Source organism: Danio rerio, chromosome 4 (assembly GCF_052040795.2).
Source record: "Danio rerio strain M-AB ecotype USA chromosome 4, GRCz13ab, whole genome shotgun sequence".
In the NCBI taxonomy this organism is placed as follows: Eukaryota; Metazoa; Chordata; class Actinopteri; order Cypriniformes; family Danionidae; genus Danio; species Danio rerio.
Genome location: NC_141024.2, coordinates 49,618,607 through 49,637,145, shown reverse-complemented (window position 1 = coordinate 49,637,145; position 18,539 = coordinate 49,618,607). Strand labels below are relative to the sequence as shown.

The following is an 18,539-nucleotide window of genomic DNA, read 5'->3' as shown; positions in this document are numbered from 1 at the left end:
CAACTGGAAAGTCTACATGCATGGTGAAAACGAATGTGGGATGCTTTGATCATTTGTTTTGTTGTGCTAATGCACTTCCAAAGCCCTTGCTTTAGTGGGATTGCCATAGGCTATCGTGATACTCTAATTTCCCCCCCGTCCATAAACTTGGTGACCTACTGCATCAATCAGTGTGCCTAGCACTGACAGGGCCAAAGCTCTGTAGTGCACGGCATACAAGTGGGAACATGGCTCTCCGGTTCCCACCACCCTGGAGGAACATTGCTGGGACTCGAGGCGTAAATATGCCCTGAGCCTGACCACTGGTCTGTGCTTGCTACGGTGGCACATATACTAAAATTGGATTGATACAGAGAAGATTAGCATGGCCCCTGCGAAAGGATGACACGCAAATCCGTGAAGTGCTCCATGATGCTGTTTTAGTGCGTGGGTAAAAGTACAGAAATGCAAAAAGACAAAAGACTTTTCACGATTCCAAATGGTGCATGAGGATGAGTTTAGCAAATCGTGGGAGGTGCTGCTGGGTCAACTGGAAAGTCTACATGCATGGTGAAAACGAATGTGGGATGCTTTGATCGTTTGCTTTGTTGTGCAACCAATGCACTTCCAAAGCCCTTGCTTTACTGGGACTTTGCCATAGGCTATCCTGACACTCTAATTTCCCCCTGTCCATAAACTTGGTGACCTACTGCATCAATCAGTGTGCCTAGCACTGACAGGGCCAAAGCTCTGTAGTGCACGGCATACAAGTGGGAACATGACTCTCCAGGTCCCACCACCTTGGAGGAACATTGCTGGGACTCGAGGCGTACATATGCCCTGAGCCTGTCCACTCGTCCGTGCTCGCTACGGTGGCACATATACTAAAATTGGATCGATACAGAGAAGATTAGCATGGCCCCTGCGAAAGGATGACACGCAAATCCGTGAAGCGCTCCATATTGCTGTTTTAGTGCGTGGGTAAAAGTACAGAAATGCAAAAAGACAAAAGGCTTTTCACGATTCCAAATGGTGCATGAGGATGGGTTTAGCAAATCGTGGGAGGTGCTGCTGGGTCAACTGGAAAGTCTACATGCATGGTGAAAACGAATGTGGGATGCTTTGATCGTTTGCTTTGTTGTGCAACCAATGCACTTCCAAAGCCCTTGCTTTACTGGGACTTTGCCATAGGCTATCCTGACACTCTAATTTCCCCCTGTCCATAAACTTGGTGACCTACTGCATCAATCAGTGTGCCTAGCACTGACAGGGCCAAAGCTCTGTAGTGCACGGCATACAAGTGGGAACATGGCTCTCCAGGTCCCACCACCTTGGAGGAACATTGCTGGGACTCGAGGCGTACATATGCCCTGAGCCTGTCCACTCGTCCGTGCTCGCTACGGTGGCACATATACTAAAATTGGATCGATACAGAGAAGATTAGCATGGCCCCTGCGAAAGGATGACACGCAAATCCGTGAAGCGCTCCATATTGCTGTTTTAGTGCGTGGGTAAAAGTACAGAAATGCAAAAAGACAAAAGGCTTTTCACGATTCCAAATGGTGCATGAGGATGGGTTTAGCAAATCGTGGGAGGTGCTGCTGGGTCAACTGGAAAGTCTACATGCATGGTGAAAACGAATGTGGGATGCTTTGATCGTTTGCTTTGTTGTGCAACCAATGCACTTCCAAAGCCCTTGCTTTACTGGGACTTTGCCATAGGCTATCCTGACACTCTAATTTCCCCCTGTCCATAAACTTGGTGACCTACTGCATCAATCAGTGTGCCTAGCACTGACAGGGCCAAAGCTCTGTAGTGCACGGCATACAAGTGGGAACATGGCTCTCCAGGTCCCACCACCTTGGAGGAACATTGCTGGGACTCGAGGCGTACATATGCCCTGAGCCTGTCCACTCGTCCGTGCTCGCTACGGTGGCACATATACTAAAATTGGATCGATACAGAGAAGATTAGCATGGCCCCTGCGAAAGGATGACACGCAAATCCGTGAAGCGCTCCATATTGCTGTTTTAGTGCGTGGGTAAAAGTACAGAAATGCAAAAAGACAAAAGGCTTTTCACGATTCCAAATGGTGCATGAGGATGGGTTTAGCAAATCGTGGGAGGTGCTGCTGGGTCAACTGGAAAGTCTACATGCATGGTGAAAACGAATGTGGGATGCTTTGATCATTTGTTTTGTTGTGCAACCAATGCACTTCCAAAGCCCTTGCTTTACTGGGACTTTGCCATAGGCTATCCTGACACTCTAATTTCCCCCTGTCCATAAACTTGGTGACCTACTGCATCAATCAGTGTGCCTAGCACTGACAGGGCCAAAGCTCTGTAGTGCACGGCATACAAGTGGGAACATGGCTCTCCAGGTCCCACCACCTTGGAGGAACATTGCTGGGACTCAAGGCGTACATATGCCCTGAGCCTGACTGCTGATCTGTGCATGCTACGGTGGCACATATACTAAAATTGGATCGATACAGAGAAGATTAGCATGGCCCCTGCGAAAGGATGACACGCAAATCCGTGAAGCGCTCCATATTGCTTTTTTAGTGCGTGGGTAAAAGTACAGAAATGAAAAAAGACAAAAGGCTTTTCATGTTTCCAAATGGTGCATGACGATGGGTTTAGCAAATCGTGGGAGGTGCTGCTGGGTCAACTGGAAAGTCTACATGCATGGTGACAACGAATGTGGGATGCTTTGATCATATGTTTTGTTGTGCTAATGCACTTCCAAAGCCCTTGCTTTAGTGGGATTGCCATAGGCTATCCTGACACTCTAATTTCCCCCCGTCCATAAACTTGGTGACCTACTGCATCAATCAGTGTGCCTAGCACTGACAGGGCCAAAGCTCTGTAGTGCACGGCATACAAGTGGGAACATGGCTCTCCAGGTCCCACCACCTTGGAGGAACATTGCTGGGACTCGAGGCGTACATATGCCCTGAGCCTGTCCACTCGTCCGTGCTCGCTACGGTGGCACATATACTAAAATTGGATCGATACAGAGAAGATTAGCATGGCCCCTGCGAAAAGGAACCTGATGGATCTTCTCTGTCCCCACCCTGTGGCCCCCAGCAGTCCTCTCGACGTCACATGGCCTTAGACTGCAAGGTAGTGACCCCTGAACCCCACTGGGGTCACCTGAGACCTCGACAGGTGCTCATGCTTGCTGAAATTAATGAAATTACCCAATATGGTAAAAAAATCAAAGGCGGGAACTGGCATAATTAGCCATGTGCTTTCTGGGGTATGACAGGTGCATATTAATTAGCCATGTGCTGTAGACTGCTCTCATTGTATATCATATATTACATAATTTGAAAAAGAAAATCCATTTTAAATGAATTGAGTAACATAATAAGTATTATTTTTAATAAATGTATTACATTATATTCAAATATAATTGTATGTTTATTTGCAACATAACTAAATATAGCTTTATTTGAATTGCATGTGAGTTAGATAAAATGTTTTTATAATTAGGACTTATATTTCACACCTTTTAAGAAATATAATATTTTTTAATAGTTCAATAATAAACATACTGAAATATTGACTTTTAAATGTTTTAGAATTTTGTCAATTATATTGACCGTAATGTTCAGGTAACTTATTTATTAATATTAAATAACACATAATAAAATATTTAAACAACTGATTAAACTATATATAGTACCTAAAATATTAGGTTGTAGGATATAAGAAATATTATATTAAAATACTTTCAAATTTAAATTTCAGGCATTGATATTTAAATAGGTTTTTCATTTTTTTAAAGTTTAATAAATTATTTAAAAATTCAATTAAATATATTTTAAAATATTTCATTTACATCAATGTTTTCAGTTATATTTACATATACACATATTATTTTTTACTGCATTTACATTGAACATTTACTTAAATTTAATTTACAATATAATTTTATACCATTTTTATTTTAACGGTTAGCTAAACTAGAGTTTATAACTTGTTTATGAATAATAAACAGAACCCTAATATTACCATCCTTTAAATTACACAATGATAACATTAAAGCAACCACATGAATATGTACGCAGTGTATTTGTGCAAGTTTTATTTTATCCTTTAACACTTGTTTGCAATAAATGAATAGAAAAAATGATGAATGTAAAGTGTAATATAAATATTGTGTAAAGTTATTCGAGTCAAAACAGATAACCCACTCTTGGGACACTGTAGCTACTGAACAAATCTTTAAAAAAAAAGCTGAAATGTACACAGAGATTAGAAATAAAATAGAAAAATGTTTATTTACACAAAATATATAACCATTTATACTTTTAACATATTAGGGCAGTACAATATAGCGTAAAATTATTTTATTATCACAACAGTTTATGCAATATTTAAAAAAAAAAAAAAAATCACAAACATATGATAAATTATTATTTTATAAACTACCTTCCCAGTAGTTGCTGCTCGGCTATTTGCTAGAGCAGCTCAAAGCATAACCCAGAGCTGTAAATAAACACTAATAGCAGAAGTTAAGAAGAAAAAAGAAAATGACAACAGCCAATCAGAGTCTGAATATCTTGCTTATTTGTTTTAAAGACTAAATGTTTGCACCTTTACAGTGTTTTTAGACTTAGACTTAATTTTTAGAATTAGTTATTTGCATCTGAACAATATCTTTTAACTATTTAATATTATTAAGTAAATGATTTAATAACACAGATAAAATAATGCATTTTTGAATGGAATTGTTATTTTAGAAATAATAGCAATTTCTATGCTGTCATAAATGTTATTTTAGAAATAATAGCAGTTTCTATGCTATCATAAAGCCCTACAACTTGTACATGTATATTTATATTTGTTTTATACAAAACAAACATTTATCTTGCTTAGTTGTTTTAAAGACTAAATGTTTGCACCTTGACAGTGTTATTAGACTTATAATTTTTAGAATTAGAGCTAATTGCATCTGAACAATATCTTTTAACCATTTAATATTATTAAGTAAATGATTTAATAACACAGAAAAAATGCATTTTTCTAGGGAAATGTTATTTTAGAAATAATCGCGTTTTTCTATGCTATCATAAAGCCCTAAAACATATACATCTATATATCTATTTTTTTGTCAAACAAAATAAACATTTACAACAAAGCTTGTCGTCTTTATAGTCTGTTTTGTCTCCTTTTTTAACTTCCTCTTTCCACTGCACCGCTTTATAAATCGCGCTTCCTGGAGGTCCCGCCCAGCGGCCAATCGGAGCGCACGTTCAGTGGAACTTTCTCAAAAGAGCCAACGGCACGCTACATGACATGACCAAATTCGGAAGCACGCTTTGTGGAACTTTGCGTCGACCAATCCCGAGCCAGACGTCGGGCCAATCAGGAAGAAGGGAAAGTGGAACTGTGGAACGGGAAGGGAACCGAAGATTCTCCCGCAAGAGGCGCAAGGATGACACGCAAATCCGTGAAGCGCTCCATATTGCTGTTTTAGTGCGTGGGTAAAAGTACAGAAATGCAAAAAGACAAAAGGCTTTTCACGATTCCAAATGGTGCATGAGGATGGGTTTAGCAAATCGTGGGAGGTGCTGCTGGGTCAACTGGAAAGTCTACATGCATGGTGAAAACGAATGTGGGATGCTTTGATCATTTGTTTTGTTGTGCAACCAATGCACTTCCAAAGCCCTTGCTTTACTGGGACTTTGCCATAGGCTATCCTGACACTCTAATTTCCCCCTGTCCATAAACTTGGTGACCTACTGCATCAATCAGTGTGCCTAGCACTGACAGGGCCAAAGCTCTGTAGTGCACGGCATACAAGTGGGAACATGGCTCTCCAGGTCCCACCACCTTGGAGGAACATTGCTGGGACTCAAGGCGTACATATGCCCTGAGCCTGACTGCTGATCTGTGCTCGCTACGGTGGCACATATACTAAAATTGGATCGATACAGAGAAGATTAGCATGGCCCCTGCGAAAGGATGACACGCAAATCCGTGAAGCGCTCCATATTGCTTTTTTAGTGCGTGGGTAAAAGTACAGAAATGAAAAAAGACAAAAGGCTTTTCACGTTTCCAAATGGTGCATGAGGATGGGTTTAGCAAATCGTGGGAGGTGCTGCTGGGTCAACTGGAAAGTCTACATGCATGGTGACAACGAATGTGGGATGCTTTGATCATATGTTTTGTTGTGCTAATGCACTTCCAAAGCCCTTGCTTTAGTGGGATTGCCATAGGCTATCCTGACACTCTAAATTCCCCCCGTCCATAAACTTGGTGACCTACTGCATCAATCAGTGTGCCTAGCACTGACAGGGCCAAAGCTCTGTAGTGCACGGCATACAAGTGGGAACATGGCTCTCCAGGTCCCACCACCTTGGAGGAACATTGCTGGGACTCGAGGCGTACATATGCCCTGAGCCTGTCCACTCGTCCGTGCTCGCTACGGTGGCACATATACTAAAATTGGATCGATACAGAGAAGATTAGCATGGCCCCTGCGAAAGGATGACACGCAAATCCGTGAAGCGCTCCATATTGCTGTTTTAGTGCGTGGGTAAAAGTACAGAAATGCAAAAAGACAAAAGGCTTTTCACGATTCCAAATGGTGCATGAGGATGGGTTTAGCAAATCGTGGGAGGTGCTGCTGGGTCAACTGGAAAGTCTACATGCATGGTGAAAACGAATGTGGGATGCTTTGATCGTTTGTTTTGTTGTGCTAATGCACTTCCAAAGCCCTTGCTTTAGTGGGACTTTGCCATAGGCTATCCTGACACTCTAATTTCCCCCTGTCCATAAACTTGGTGACCTACTGCATCAATCAGTGTGCCTAGCACTGACAGGGCCAAAGCTCTGTAGTGCACGGCATACAAGTGGGAACATGGCTCTTCGGGTCCCACCACCTTGAAGGAACATTGCTGGGACTCGAGGCGTACATATGCCCTGAGCCTGACCGCTGGTCTGTGCTTGCTACGGTGGCACATATACTAAAATTGGATCGATACAGAGAAGATTAGCATGGCCCCTGCGAAAGGATGACACGCAAATCCGTGAAGCGCTCCATATTGCTGTTTTAGTGCGTGGGTAAAAGTACAGAAATGCAAAAAGACAAAAGGCTTTTCACGATTCCAAATGGTGCATGAGGATGGGTTTAGCAAATCGTGGGAGGTGCTGCTCGGTCAACTGGAAAGTCTACATGCATGGTGAAAACGAATGTGGTATGCTTTGATCATTTGTTTTGTTGTGCAACCAATGCACTTCCAAAGCCCTTGCTTTACTGGGACTTTGCCATAGGCTATCCTGACACTCTAATTTCCCCCTGTCCATAAACTTGGTGACCTACTGCATCAATCAGTGTGCCTAGCACTGACAGGGCCAAAGCTCTGTAGTGCACGGCATACAAGTGGGAACATGGCTCTCCAGGTCCCACCACCTTGGAGGAACATTGCTGGGACTCGAGGCGTACATATGCCCTGAGCCTGACTGCTGATCTGTGCTCGCTACGGTGGCACATATACTAAAATTGGATCGATACAGAGAAGATTAGCATGGCCCCTGCGAAAGGATGACACGCAAATCCGTGAAGCGCTCCATATTGCTGTTTTAGTGCGTGGGTAAAAGTACAGAAATGCAAAAAGACAAAAGGCTTTTCACGATTCCAAATGGTGCATGAGGATGGGTTTAGCAAATCGTGGGAGGTGCTGCTGGGTCAACTGGAAAGTCTACATGCATGGTGAAAACGAATGTGGGATGCTTTGATCGTTTGCTTTGTTGTGCAACCAATGCACTTCCAAAGCCCTTGCTTTACTGAGACTTTGCCATAGGCTATCCTGACACTCTAATTTCCCCCTGTCCATAAACTTGGTGACCTACTGCATCAATCAGTGTGCCTAGCACTGACAGGGCCAAAGCTCTGTAGTGCACGGCATACAAGTGGGAACATGGCTCTCCAGGTCCCACCACCTTGGAGGAACATTGCTGGGACTCGAGGCGTACATATGCCCTGAGCCTGTCCACTCGTCCGTGCTCGCTACGGTGGCACATATACTAAAATTGGATCGATACAGAGAAGATTAGCATGGCCCCTGCGAAAGGATGACACGCAAATCCGTGAAGCGCTCCATATTGCTGTTTTAGTGCGTGGGTAAAAGTACAGAAATGCAAAAAGACAAAAGGCTTTTCACGATTCCAAATGGTGCATGAGGATGGGTTTAGCAAATCGTGGGAGGTGTTGCTGGGTCAACTGGAAAGTGTACATGCATGGTGAAAACGAATGTGGGATGCTTTGATCATTTGTTTTGTTGTGCAACCAATGCACTTCCAAAGCCCTTGCTTTACTGGGACTTTGCCATAGGCTATCCTGACACTCTAATTTCCCCCTGTCCATAAACTTGGTGACCTACTGCATCAATCAGTGTGCCTAGCACTGACAGGGCCAAAGCTCTGTAGTGCACGGCATACAAGTGGGAACATGGCTCTCCAGGTCCCACCACCTTGGAGGAACATTGCTGGGACTCGAGGCGTACATATGCCCTGAGCCTGACTGCTGATCTGTGCTCGCTACGGTGGCACATATACTAAAATTGGATCGATACAGAGAAGATTAGCATGGCCCCTGCGAAAGGATGACACGCAAATCTGTGAAGCGCTCCATATTGCTTTTTTAGTGCGTGGGTAAAAGTACAGAAATGAAAAAAGACAAAAGGCTTTTCACGATTCCAAATGGTGCATGAGGATGGGTTTAGCAAATCGTGGGAGGTGCTGCTGGGTCAACTGGAAAGTCTACATGCATGGTGAAAACGAATGTGGGATGCTTTGATCGTTTGTTTTGTTGTGCTAATGCACTTCCAAAGCCCTTGCTTTAGTGGGACTTTGCCATAGGCTATCCTGACACTCTAATTTCCCCCTGTCCATAAACTTGGTGACCTACTGCATCAATCTGTGTGCCTAGCACTGACAGGGCCAAAGCTCTGTAGTGCACGGCATACAAGTGGGAACATGGCTCTTCGGGTCCCACCACCTTGGAGGAACATTGCTGGGACTCGAGGCGTACATATGCCCTGAGCCTGACCACTGGTCTGTGCTTGCTACGGTGGCACATATACTAAAATTGGATCGATACAGAGAAGATTAGCATGGCCCCTGCGAAAGGATGACACGCAAATCCGTGAAGCGCTCCATATTGCTGTTTTAGTGCGTGGGTAAAAGTACAGAAATGAAAAAAGACAAAAGGCTTTTCACGATTCCAAATGGTGCATGAGGATGGGTTTAGCAAATCGTGGGAGGTGCTGCTGGGTCAACTGGAAAGTCTACATGCATGGTGAAAACGAATGTGGGATGCTTTGATCATTTGTTTTGTTGTGCAACCAATGCACTTTCAAAGCCCTTGCTTTACTGGGACTTTGCCATAGGCTATCCTGACACTCTAATTTCCCCCTGTCCATAAACTTGGTGACCTACTGCATCAATCAGTGTGCCTAGCACTAACAGGGCCAAAGCTCTGTAGTGCACGGCATACAAGTGGGAACATGGCTCTCCAGGTCCCACCACCTTGGAGGAACATTGCTGGGACTCGAGGCGTACATATGCCCTGAGCCTGACTGCTGATCTGTGCTTGCTACGGTGGCACATATACTAAAATTGGATCGATACAGAGAAGATTAGCATGGCCCCTGCGAAAGGATGACACGCAAATCCGTGAAGCGCTCCATATTGCTGTTTTAGTGCGTGGGTAAAAGTACAGAAATGAAAAAAGACAAAAGGCTTTTCACGATTCCAAATGGTGCATGAGGATGGGTTTAGCAAATCGTGGGAGGTGCTGCTGGGTCAACTGGAAAGTCTACATGCATGGTGAAAACGAATGTGGGATGCTTTGATCGTTTGTTTTGTTGTGCTAATGCACTTCCAAAGCCCTTGCTTTAGTGGGACTTTGCCATAGGCTATCCTGACACTCTAATTTCCCCCTGTCCATAAACTTGGTGACCTACTGCATCAATCAGTGTGCCTAGCACTGACAGGGCCAAAGCTCTGTAGTGCACGGCATACAAGTGGGAACATGGCTCTTCGGGTCCCACCACCTTGAAGGAACATTGCTGGGACTCGAGGCGTACATATGCCCTGAGCCTGACCGCTGGTCTGTGCTTGCTACGGTGGCACATATACTAAAATTGGATCGATACAGAGAAGATTAGCATGGCCCCTGCGAAAGGATGACACGCAAATCCGTGAAGCGCTCCATATTGCTGTTTTAGTGCGTGGGTAAAAGTACAGAAATGAAAAAAGACAAAAGGCTTTTCACGATTCCAAATGGTGCATGAGGATGGGTTTAGCAAATCGTGGGAGGTGCTGCTGGGTCAACTGGAAAGTCTACATGCATGGTGAAAACGAATGTGGGATGCTTTGATCATTTGTTTTGTTGTGCAACCAATGCACTTTCAAAGCCCTTGCTTTACTGGGACTTTGCCATAGGCTATCCTGACACTCTAATTTCCCCCTGTCCATAAACTTGGTGACCTACTGCATCAATCAGTGTGCCTAGCACTGACAGGGCCAAAGCTCTGTAGTGCACGGCATACAAGTGGGAACATGGCTCTCCAGGTCCCACCACCTTGGAGGAACATTGCTGGGACTCGAGGCGTACATATGCCCTGAGCCTGACTGCTGATCTGTGCTCGCTACGGTGGCACATATACTAAAATTGGATCGATACAGAGAAGATTAGCATGGCCCCTGCGAAAGGATGACACGCAAATCCGTGAAGCGCTCCATATTGCTGTTTTAGTGCGTGGGTAAAAGTACAGAAATGAAAAAAGACAAAAGGCTTTTCACGATTCCAAATGGTGCATGAGGATGGGTTTAGCAAATCGTGGGAGGTGCTGCTGGATCAACTGGAAAGTCTACATGCATGGTGAAAACGAATGTGGGATGCTTTGATCATTTGTTTTGTTGTGCAACCAATGCACTTCCAAAGCCCTTGCTTTACTGGGACTTTGCCATAGGCTATCCTGACACTCTAATTTCCCCCCGTCCATAAACTTGGTGACCTACTGCATCAATCAGTGTGCCTAGCACTGACAGGGCCAAAGCTCTGTAGTGCACGGCATACAAGTGGGAACATGGCTCTCCAGGTCCCACCACCTTGGAGGAACATTGCTGGGACTCAAGGCGTACATATGTCCTGAGCCTGACTGCTGATCTGTGCTCGCTACGGTGGCACATTTACTAAAATTGGATCGATACAGAGAAGATTAGCATGGCCCCTGCGAAAGGATGACACGCAAATCCGTGAAGCGCTCCATATTGCTTTTTTAGTGCGTGGGTAAAAGTACAGAAATGAAAAAAGACAAAAGGCTTTTCACGTTTCCAAATGGTGCATGAGGATGGGTTTAGCAAATCGTGGGAGGTGCTGCTGGGTCAACTGGAAAGTCTACATGCATGGTGACAACGAATGTGGGATGCTTTGATCATATGTTTTGTTGTGCTAATGCACTTCCAAAGCCCTTGCTTTAGTGGGATTGCCATAGGCTATCCTGACACTCTAAATTCCCCCCGTCCATAAACTTGGTGACCTACTGCATCAATCAGTGTGCCTAGCACTGACAGGGCCAAAGCTCTGTAGTGCACGGCATACAAGTGGGAACATGGCTCTCCAGGTCCCACCACCTTGGAGGAACATTGCTGGGACTCGAGGCGTACATATGCCCTGAGCCTGTCCACTCGTCCGTGCTCGCTACGGTGGCACATATACTAAAATTGGATCGATACAGAGAAGATTAGCATGGCCCCTGCGAAAGGATGACACGCAAATCCGTGAAGCGCTCCATATTGCTGTTTTAGTGCGTGGGTAAAAGTACAGAAATGCAAAAAGACAAAAGGCTTTTCACGATTCCAAATGGTGCATGAGGATGGGTTTAGCAAATCGTGGGAGGTGCTGCTGGGTCAACTGGAAAGTCTACATGCATGGTGAAAACGAATGTGGGATGCTTTGATCATTTGTTTTGTTGTGCAACCAATGCACTTTCAAAGCCCTTGCTTTACTGGGACTTTGCCATAGGCTATCCTGACACTCTAATTTCCCCCTGTCCATAAACTTGGTGACCTACTGCATCAATCAGTGTGCCTAGCACTGACAGGGCCAAAGCTCTGTAGTGCACGGCATACAAGTGGGAACATGGCTCTCCAGGTCCCACCACCTTGGAGGAACATTGCTGGGACTCGAGGCGTACATATGCCCTGAGCCTGACTGCTGATCTGTGCTCGCTACGGTGGCACATATACTAAAATTGGATCGATACAGAGAAGATTAGCATGGCCCCTGCGAAAGGATGACACGCAAATCCGTGAAGCGCTCCATATTGCTGTTTTAGTGCGTGGGTAAAAGTACAGAAATGAAAAAAGACAAAAGGCTTTTCACGATTCCAAATGGTGCATGAGGATGGGTTTAGCAAATCGTGGGAGGTGCTGCTGGGTCAACTGGAAAGTCTACATGCATGGTGAAAACGAATGTGGGATGCTTTGATCGTTTGTTTTGTTGTGCTAATGCACTTCCAAAGCCCTTGCTTTAGTGGGACTTTGCCATAGGCTATCCTGACACTCTAATTTCCCCCTGTCCATAAACTTGGTGACCTACTGCATCAATCAGTGTGCCTAGCACTGACAGGGCCAAAGCTCTGTAGTGCACGGCATACAAGTGGGAACATGGCTCTTCGGGTCCCACCTCCTTGAAGGAACATTGCTGGGACTCGAGGCGTACATATGCCCTGAGCCTGACCGCTGGTCTGTGCTTGCTACGGTGGCACATATACTAAAATTGGATCGATACAGAGAAGATTAGCATGGCCCCTGCGAAAGGATGACACGCAAATCCGTGAAGCGCTCCATATTGCTGTTTTAGTGCGTGGGTAAAAGTACAGAAATGCAAAAAGACAAAAGGCTTTTCACGATTCCAAATGGTGCATGAGGATGGGTTTAGCAAATCGTGGGAGGTGCTGCTCGGTCAACTGGAAAGTCTACATGCATGGTGAAAACGAATGTGGTATGCTTTGATCATTTGTTTTGTTGTGCAACCAATGCACTTCCAAAGCCCTTGCTTTACTGGGACTTTGCCATAGGCTATCCTGACACTCTAATTTCCCCCTGTCCATAAACTTGGTGACCTACTGCATCAATCAGTGTGCCTAGCACTGACAGGGCCAAAGCTCTGTAGTGCACAGCATACAAGTGGGAACATGGCTCTCCAGGTCCCACCACCTTGGAGGAACATTGCTGGGACTCGAGGCGTACATATGCCCTGAGCCTGACCGCTGGTCTGTGCTTGCTACGGTGGCACATATACTAAAATTGGATCGATACAGAGAAGATTAGCATGGCCCCTGCGAAAGGATGACACGCAAATCCGTGAAGCGCTCCATATTGCTGTTTTAGTGCGTGGGTAAAAGTACAGAAATGCAAAAAGACAAAAGGCTTTTCACGATTCCAAATGGTGCATGAGGATGGGTTTAGCAAATTGTGGGAGGTGCTGCTGGGTCAACTGGAAAGTCTACATGCATGGTGAAAACGAATGTTGGATGCTTTGATCGTTTGTTTTGTTGTGATAATGCACTTCCAAAGCCCTTGCTTTAGTGGGACTTTGCCATAGGCTATCCTGACACTCTAATTTCCCCCTGTCCATAAACTTGGTGACCTACTGCATCAATCAGTGTGCCTAGCACTGACAGGGCCAAAGCTCTGTAGTGCACGGCATACAAGTGGGAACATGGCTCTTCGGGTCCCACCACCTTGAAGGAACATTGCTGGGACTCGAGGCGTACATATGCCCTGAGCCTGACCGCTGGTCTGTGCTTGCTACGGTGGCACATATACTAAAATTGGATCGATACAGAGAAGATTAGCATGGCCCCTGCGAAAGGATGACACGCAAATCCGTGAAGCGCTCCATATTGCTGTTTTAGTGCGTGGGTAAAAGTACAGAAATGAAAAAAGACAAAAGGCTTTTCACGATTCCAAATGGTGCATGAGGATGGGTTTAGCAAATCGTGGGAGGTGCTGCTGGGTCAACTGGAAAGTCTACATGCATGGTGAAAACGAATGTGAGATGCTTTGATCGTTTGCTTTGTTGTGCAACCAATGCACTTCCAAAGCCCTTGCTTTACTGGGACTTTGCCATAGGCTATCCTGACACTCTAATTTCCCCCCGTCCATAAACTTGGTGACCTACTGCATCAATCAGTGTGCCTAGCACTGACAGGGCCAAAGCTCTGTAGTGCACGGCATACAAGTGGGAACATGGCTCTCCAGGTCCCACCACCTTGGAGGAACATTGCTGGGACTCGAGGCGTACATATGCCCTGAGCCTCTCTACTCATCCGTGCTCGCTACGGTGGCACATATACTAAAATTGGATCGATACAGAGAAGATTAGCATGGCCCCTGCGAAAGGATGACACGCAAATCCGTGAAGCGCTCCATATTGCTGATTTAGTGCGTGGGTAAAAGTACAGAAATGCAAAAAGACAAAAGGCTTTTCACGATTCCAAATGGTGCATGAGGATGGGTTTAGCAAATCGTGGGAGGTGCTGCTGGGTCAACTGGAAAGTCTACATGCATGGTGAAAACGAATGTGGGATGCTTTGATCATTTGTTTTGTTGTGCAACCAATGCACTTTCAAAGCCCTTGCTTTACTGGGACTTTGCCATAGGCTATCCTGACACTCTAATTTCCCCCTGTCCATAAACTTGGTGACCTACTGCATCAATCAGTGTGCCTAGCACTGACAGGGCCAAAGCTCTGTAGTGCACGGCATACAAGTGGGAACATGGCTCTCCAGGTCCCACCACCTTGGAGGAACATTGCTGGGACTCGAGGCGTACATATGCCCTGAGCCTGACTGCTGATCTGTGCTCGCTACGGTGGCACATATACTAAAATTGGATCGATACAGAGAAGATTAGCATGGCCCCTGCGAAAGGATGACACGCAAATCCGTGAAGCGCTCCATATTGCTTTTTTAGTGCGTGGGTAAAAGTACAGAAATGCAAAAAGACAAAAGGCTTTTCACGATTCCAAATGGTGCATGAGGATGGGTTTAGCAAATCGTGGGAGGTGCTGCTGGGTCAACTGGAAAGTCTACATGCATGGTGAAAACGAATGTGGGATGCTTTGATCGTTTGTTTTGTTGTGCTAATGCACTTCCAAAGCCCTTGCTTTAGTGGGACTTTGCCATAGGCTATCCTGACACTCTAATTTCCCCCTGTCCATAAACTTGGTGACCTACTGCATCAATCAGTGTGCCTAGCACTGACAGGGCCAAAGCTCTGTAGTGCACGGCATACAAGTGGGAACATGGCTCTTCGGGTCCCACCACCTTGAAGGAACATTGCTGGGACTCGAGGCGTACATATGCCCTGAGCCTGACCGCTGGTCTGTGCTTGCTACGGTGGCACATATACTAAAATTGGATCGATACAGAGAAGATTAGCATGGCCCCTGCGAAAGGATGACACGCAAATCCGTGAAGCGCTCCATATTGCTGTTTTAGTGCGTGGGTAAAAGTACAGAAATGAAAAAAGACAAAAGGCTTTTCATGATTCCAAATGGTGCATGAGGATGGGTTTAGCAAATCGTGGGAGGTGCTGCTGGGTCAACTGGAAAGTCTACATGCATGGTGAAAACGAATGTGGGATGCTTTGATCGTTTGCTTTGTTGTGCAACCAATGCACTTCCAAAGCCCTTGCTTTACTGGGACTTTGCCATAGGCTATCCTGACACTCTAATTTCCCCCTGTCCATAAACTTGGTGACCTACTGCATCAATCAGTGTGCCTAGCACTGACAGGGCCAAAGCTCTGTAGTGCACGGCATACAAGTGGGAACATGGCTCTCCAGGTCCCACCACCTTGGAGGAACATTGCTGGGACTCGAGGCGTACATATGCCCTGAGCCTGAGTGCTCACTACGGTGGCACATATACTAAAATTGGATTGATACAGAGAAGATTAGCATGGTCCCTGCGAAAGGATGACACGCAAATCCGTTAAGCGATCCATATTGCTGTTTTAGTGCGTGGGTAAAAGTACAGAAATGAAAAAAGACAAAAGGCTTTTCACGATTCCAAATGGTGCATGAGGATGGGTTTAGCAAATCGTGGGAGGTGCTGCTGGGTCAACTGGAAAGTCTACATGCATGGTGAAAACGAATGTGGGATGCTTTGATCGTTTGTTTTGTTGTGCTAATGCACTTCCAAAGCCCTTGCTTTAGTGGGACTTTGCCATAGGCTATCCTGACACTCTAATTTCCCCCTGTCCATAAACTTGGTGACCTACTGCATCAATCAGTGTGCCTAGCACTGACAGGGCCAAAGCTCTGTAGTGCACGGCATACAAGTGGGAACATGGCTCTCCGGTTCCCACCACCCTGGAGGAACATTGCTGGGACTCGAGGCGTACATATGCCCTGAGCCTGACCACTGGTCTGTGCTCGCTACGGTGGCACATATACTAAAATTGGATCGATACAGAGACGATTAGCATGGCCCCTGCGAAAGGATGACACGCAAATCCGTGAAGCACTCCATTTTGCTTTTTTAGTGAGTGGGTAAAAGTACAGAAATGAAAAAAGACAAAAGGCTTTTCACGATTCCAAATGGTGCATGAGGATGGATTTAGCAAATCGTGGGAGGTGCTGCTGGGTCAACTGGAAAGTCTACATGCATGGTGAAAACGAATGTGGGATGCTCTGATCGTTTGTTTTGTTGTGCTAATGCACTTCCAAAGCCCTTGCTTTAGTGGGACTTTGCCATAGGCTATCCTGACACTCTAATTTCCCCCCGTCCATAAACTTGGTGACCTACTGCATCAATCAGTGTGCCTAGCACTGACAGGGCCAAAGCTCTGTAAAGCACGGGATACAAGTGGGAACATGGCTCTAGGATAGAAAGGAGAAAAGACAAAAGGTTTTTTACGATTCCAAATGGTGCATGAGCAGGGTTTTAGCTGTTGGGATAGTTTACAGTTTAACCCAAAGAATGACCAGTCTGATAGATGAAGAAGAGCTAGAGTCAGAGATTCAAATAAATAAATAAATCAAGTTTACCTAAGACAGTTTGCAGTTTCATCATCAGAAGCCAGCTTCAACACTCGCAATAAGTTCCTAGGCTGCTCTGCTTACAATCACCAATCAATAACAATTATACTCTGACATAATGTCATTTCCAACTGAACACTGTGATTATCAGTTTTCATGGAACAGGCAGATAGCAGCTCATAGCTGATATCTAATAAGAGAGAAAGAGAGTTTTGAGCAATCCAGAACTGTTAATCTATGTTTACTCAATTTAAACATACATTAAACATAACATTAACTTCAATAACATAATTTTATTGTAATCTTTTACTCAAGCCCGTCCTAAAACATATAAAACAGAGTTGACATGCTTTTTCAAAGTAATGCTGTTACAGTCAACAACAGTTTTAGATCTTTCAGGGGTTAACTGCATCCATCAAAGTATTATTTCAACCCCCATTTATGTTACTTATATATTACTAAAAATATTTAAATCCAACCATAAAGCTGCTTGTTTGCACAGACTTACATGGCACATTTTTTATACAGACATGTCTCTGTTACTTTTACAGCCAAAAGTCAAAAGTCATGGTGAGAGCTAAATCAAGATAGCAGTGCACTCACACAGAATCTTATCTTCTAAGACAAAACATACGCTATTCTTTACTCCCATAATGTTACTGTCAGTTTCTGTGCTTAGTTTTTGGCTACTAGACACTCAATATTTAGATTTTAGCTTTTCATTGACAATTAATTGCCAAAGGCATTTTTTATCTTAAAATCGGTTCTAAAATCATTTTAAACCTAAGAGCTTAGCTGAGCCATTTACTGCATTCTGCTCTCATCTGTTTCTTTTTATATCAGAGTTTAACACCAAAAGCAACAAGAAATTGAGAATGAAGTCTTACTAACAGCGCTTAGCTTTTGCTTGATTAATCTGCAAACCATCCCAAGATGTGGATACTGTCCAGATCGGTCCAATCCAGTTAGGGTCATATTTTTTTCGGGATTGCTCCTGGTGCATCATTGATCAATCAACCTCGCCCTAATATTTCTAGGTTTCTTGTCTGACTTTTGTGGCCACTACTATCTAATGGATACCAATTAAGATGTTATTTAAGAATTTATTTATTTATTTAACTATTTCTTTCCCTAATAATCTGACCTACTCTATTCTTAGGATTCGGGCCCTTTTGTCTGTGAAACAGCAAGATAGCAGTGGTGGAACTAAATACAATCTCGGGTTAATTTAGTCCACTACTAAATAAAAACCAGTCCAAGTTTTATCCCCGAGAATGTCCTAAAAGCCTCTTACACACCCGTCACTGAGTACTTAACTCTGGGTGGAGGAGGTACACCCCTCAACTACTGTTATACTTATTACTATCGTTATAGGTGTACCGCAAAATGCACCAGCTGACAAGGGGATTCCACACAAAGCTACCACAAAATTTTGCCTTTCATTCACGTCTGAATGAGAACCCAACAGCTTTCCGTTACTACCCACTA

The 18,539-nt window shown here is 44.6% G+C and overlaps 1 protein-coding gene, 26 non-coding genes and 1 pseudogene across 27 annotated transcripts in view; all 28 read left to right on the top strand.

Annotated features, from left to right (window-relative positions):
- The window catches only part of LOC137490965 (protein NLRC3), a 766,684-nt gene that overhangs the window by 405,734 nt on the left and 342,411 nt on the right, over positions 1-18,539 (top strand). The gene's annotated exons all lie outside the window — the stretch shown is intronic.
- Positions 310-416, top strand: LOC141382072 (U6 spliceosomal RNA). Its single transcript, XR_015485089.1, has one exon. It is a non-coding gene; the product is annotated as a U6 spliceosomal RNA (small nuclear RNA).
- Positions 840-946, top strand: LOC141384228 (U6 spliceosomal RNA). The gene has a single exon (XR_015484579.1). It is a non-coding gene; the product is annotated as a U6 spliceosomal RNA (small nuclear RNA).
- On the top strand, positions 1,370-1,476 carry LOC137494646 (U6 spliceosomal RNA). The gene has a single exon (XR_015484578.1). It is a non-coding gene; the product is annotated as a U6 spliceosomal RNA (small nuclear RNA).
- On the top strand, positions 1,900-2,006 carry LOC141384227 (U6 spliceosomal RNA). Its single transcript, XR_015484577.1, has one exon. It is a non-coding gene; the product is annotated as a U6 spliceosomal RNA (small nuclear RNA).
- Positions 2,430-2,536, top strand: LOC137494902 (U6 spliceosomal RNA). Its single transcript, XR_015484931.1, has one exon. It is a non-coding gene; the product is annotated as a U6 spliceosomal RNA (small nuclear RNA).
- On the top strand, positions 2,955-3,028 carry LOC141382087 (U6 spliceosomal RNA; annotated as a pseudogene).
- Positions 5,883-5,989, top strand: LOC137489642 (U6 spliceosomal RNA). The gene has a single exon (XR_015488056.1). It is a non-coding gene; the product is annotated as a U6 spliceosomal RNA (small nuclear RNA).
- On the top strand, positions 6,408-6,514 carry LOC137489645 (U6 spliceosomal RNA). Its single transcript, XR_015484576.1, has one exon. It is a non-coding gene; the product is annotated as a U6 spliceosomal RNA (small nuclear RNA).
- On the top strand, positions 6,935-7,041 carry LOC137489636 (U6 spliceosomal RNA). The gene has a single exon (XR_015484769.1). It is a non-coding gene; the product is annotated as a U6 spliceosomal RNA (small nuclear RNA).
- Positions 7,465-7,571, top strand: LOC137489640 (U6 spliceosomal RNA). The gene has a single exon (XR_015488044.1). It is a non-coding gene; the product is annotated as a U6 spliceosomal RNA (small nuclear RNA).
- LOC137489646 (U6 spliceosomal RNA) lies at positions 7,995-8,101 on the top strand. The gene has a single exon (XR_015484575.1). It is a non-coding gene; the product is annotated as a U6 spliceosomal RNA (small nuclear RNA).
- Positions 8,525-8,631, top strand: LOC137489641 (U6 spliceosomal RNA). Its single transcript, XR_015484899.1, has one exon. It is a non-coding gene; the product is annotated as a U6 spliceosomal RNA (small nuclear RNA).
- On the top strand, positions 9,052-9,158 carry LOC137489639 (U6 spliceosomal RNA). The gene has a single exon (XR_015484768.1). It is a non-coding gene; the product is annotated as a U6 spliceosomal RNA (small nuclear RNA).
- Positions 9,582-9,688, top strand: LOC137489634 (U6 spliceosomal RNA). Its single transcript, XR_015484767.1, has one exon. It is a non-coding gene; the product is annotated as a U6 spliceosomal RNA (small nuclear RNA).
- LOC137489653 (U6 spliceosomal RNA) lies at positions 10,109-10,215 on the top strand. The gene has a single exon (XR_015484765.1). It is a non-coding gene; the product is annotated as a U6 spliceosomal RNA (small nuclear RNA).
- On the top strand, positions 10,639-10,745 carry LOC137489637 (U6 spliceosomal RNA). The gene has a single exon (XR_015488033.1). It is a non-coding gene; the product is annotated as a U6 spliceosomal RNA (small nuclear RNA).
- On the top strand, positions 11,169-11,275 carry LOC137494783 (U6 spliceosomal RNA). The gene has a single exon (XR_015484864.1). It is a non-coding gene; the product is annotated as a U6 spliceosomal RNA (small nuclear RNA).
- LOC137494825 (U6 spliceosomal RNA) lies at positions 11,694-11,800 on the top strand. The gene has a single exon (XR_015484573.1). It is a non-coding gene; the product is annotated as a U6 spliceosomal RNA (small nuclear RNA).
- On the top strand, positions 12,224-12,330 carry LOC137494824 (U6 spliceosomal RNA). The gene has a single exon (XR_015488022.1). It is a non-coding gene; the product is annotated as a U6 spliceosomal RNA (small nuclear RNA).
- On the top strand, positions 12,751-12,857 carry LOC137494823 (U6 spliceosomal RNA). Its single transcript, XR_015484764.1, has one exon. It is a non-coding gene; the product is annotated as a U6 spliceosomal RNA (small nuclear RNA).
- Positions 13,281-13,387, top strand: LOC137494642 (U6 spliceosomal RNA). The gene has a single exon (XR_015484763.1). It is a non-coding gene; the product is annotated as a U6 spliceosomal RNA (small nuclear RNA).
- LOC137494557 (U6 spliceosomal RNA) lies at positions 13,808-13,914 on the top strand. The gene has a single exon (XR_015484762.1). It is a non-coding gene; the product is annotated as a U6 spliceosomal RNA (small nuclear RNA).
- Positions 14,338-14,444, top strand: LOC137494822 (U6 spliceosomal RNA). The gene has a single exon (XR_015488011.1). It is a non-coding gene; the product is annotated as a U6 spliceosomal RNA (small nuclear RNA).
- On the top strand, positions 14,868-14,974 carry LOC137489674 (U6 spliceosomal RNA). Its single transcript, XR_015488000.1, has one exon. It is a non-coding gene; the product is annotated as a U6 spliceosomal RNA (small nuclear RNA).
- LOC137494820 (U6 spliceosomal RNA) lies at positions 15,395-15,501 on the top strand. The gene has a single exon (XR_015484761.1). It is a non-coding gene; the product is annotated as a U6 spliceosomal RNA (small nuclear RNA).
- On the top strand, positions 15,915-16,021 carry LOC137495054 (U6 spliceosomal RNA). Its single transcript, XR_015485136.1, has one exon. It is a non-coding gene; the product is annotated as a U6 spliceosomal RNA (small nuclear RNA).
- Positions 16,442-16,548, top strand: LOC137495006 (U6 spliceosomal RNA). Its single transcript, XR_015485098.1, has one exon. It is a non-coding gene; the product is annotated as a U6 spliceosomal RNA (small nuclear RNA).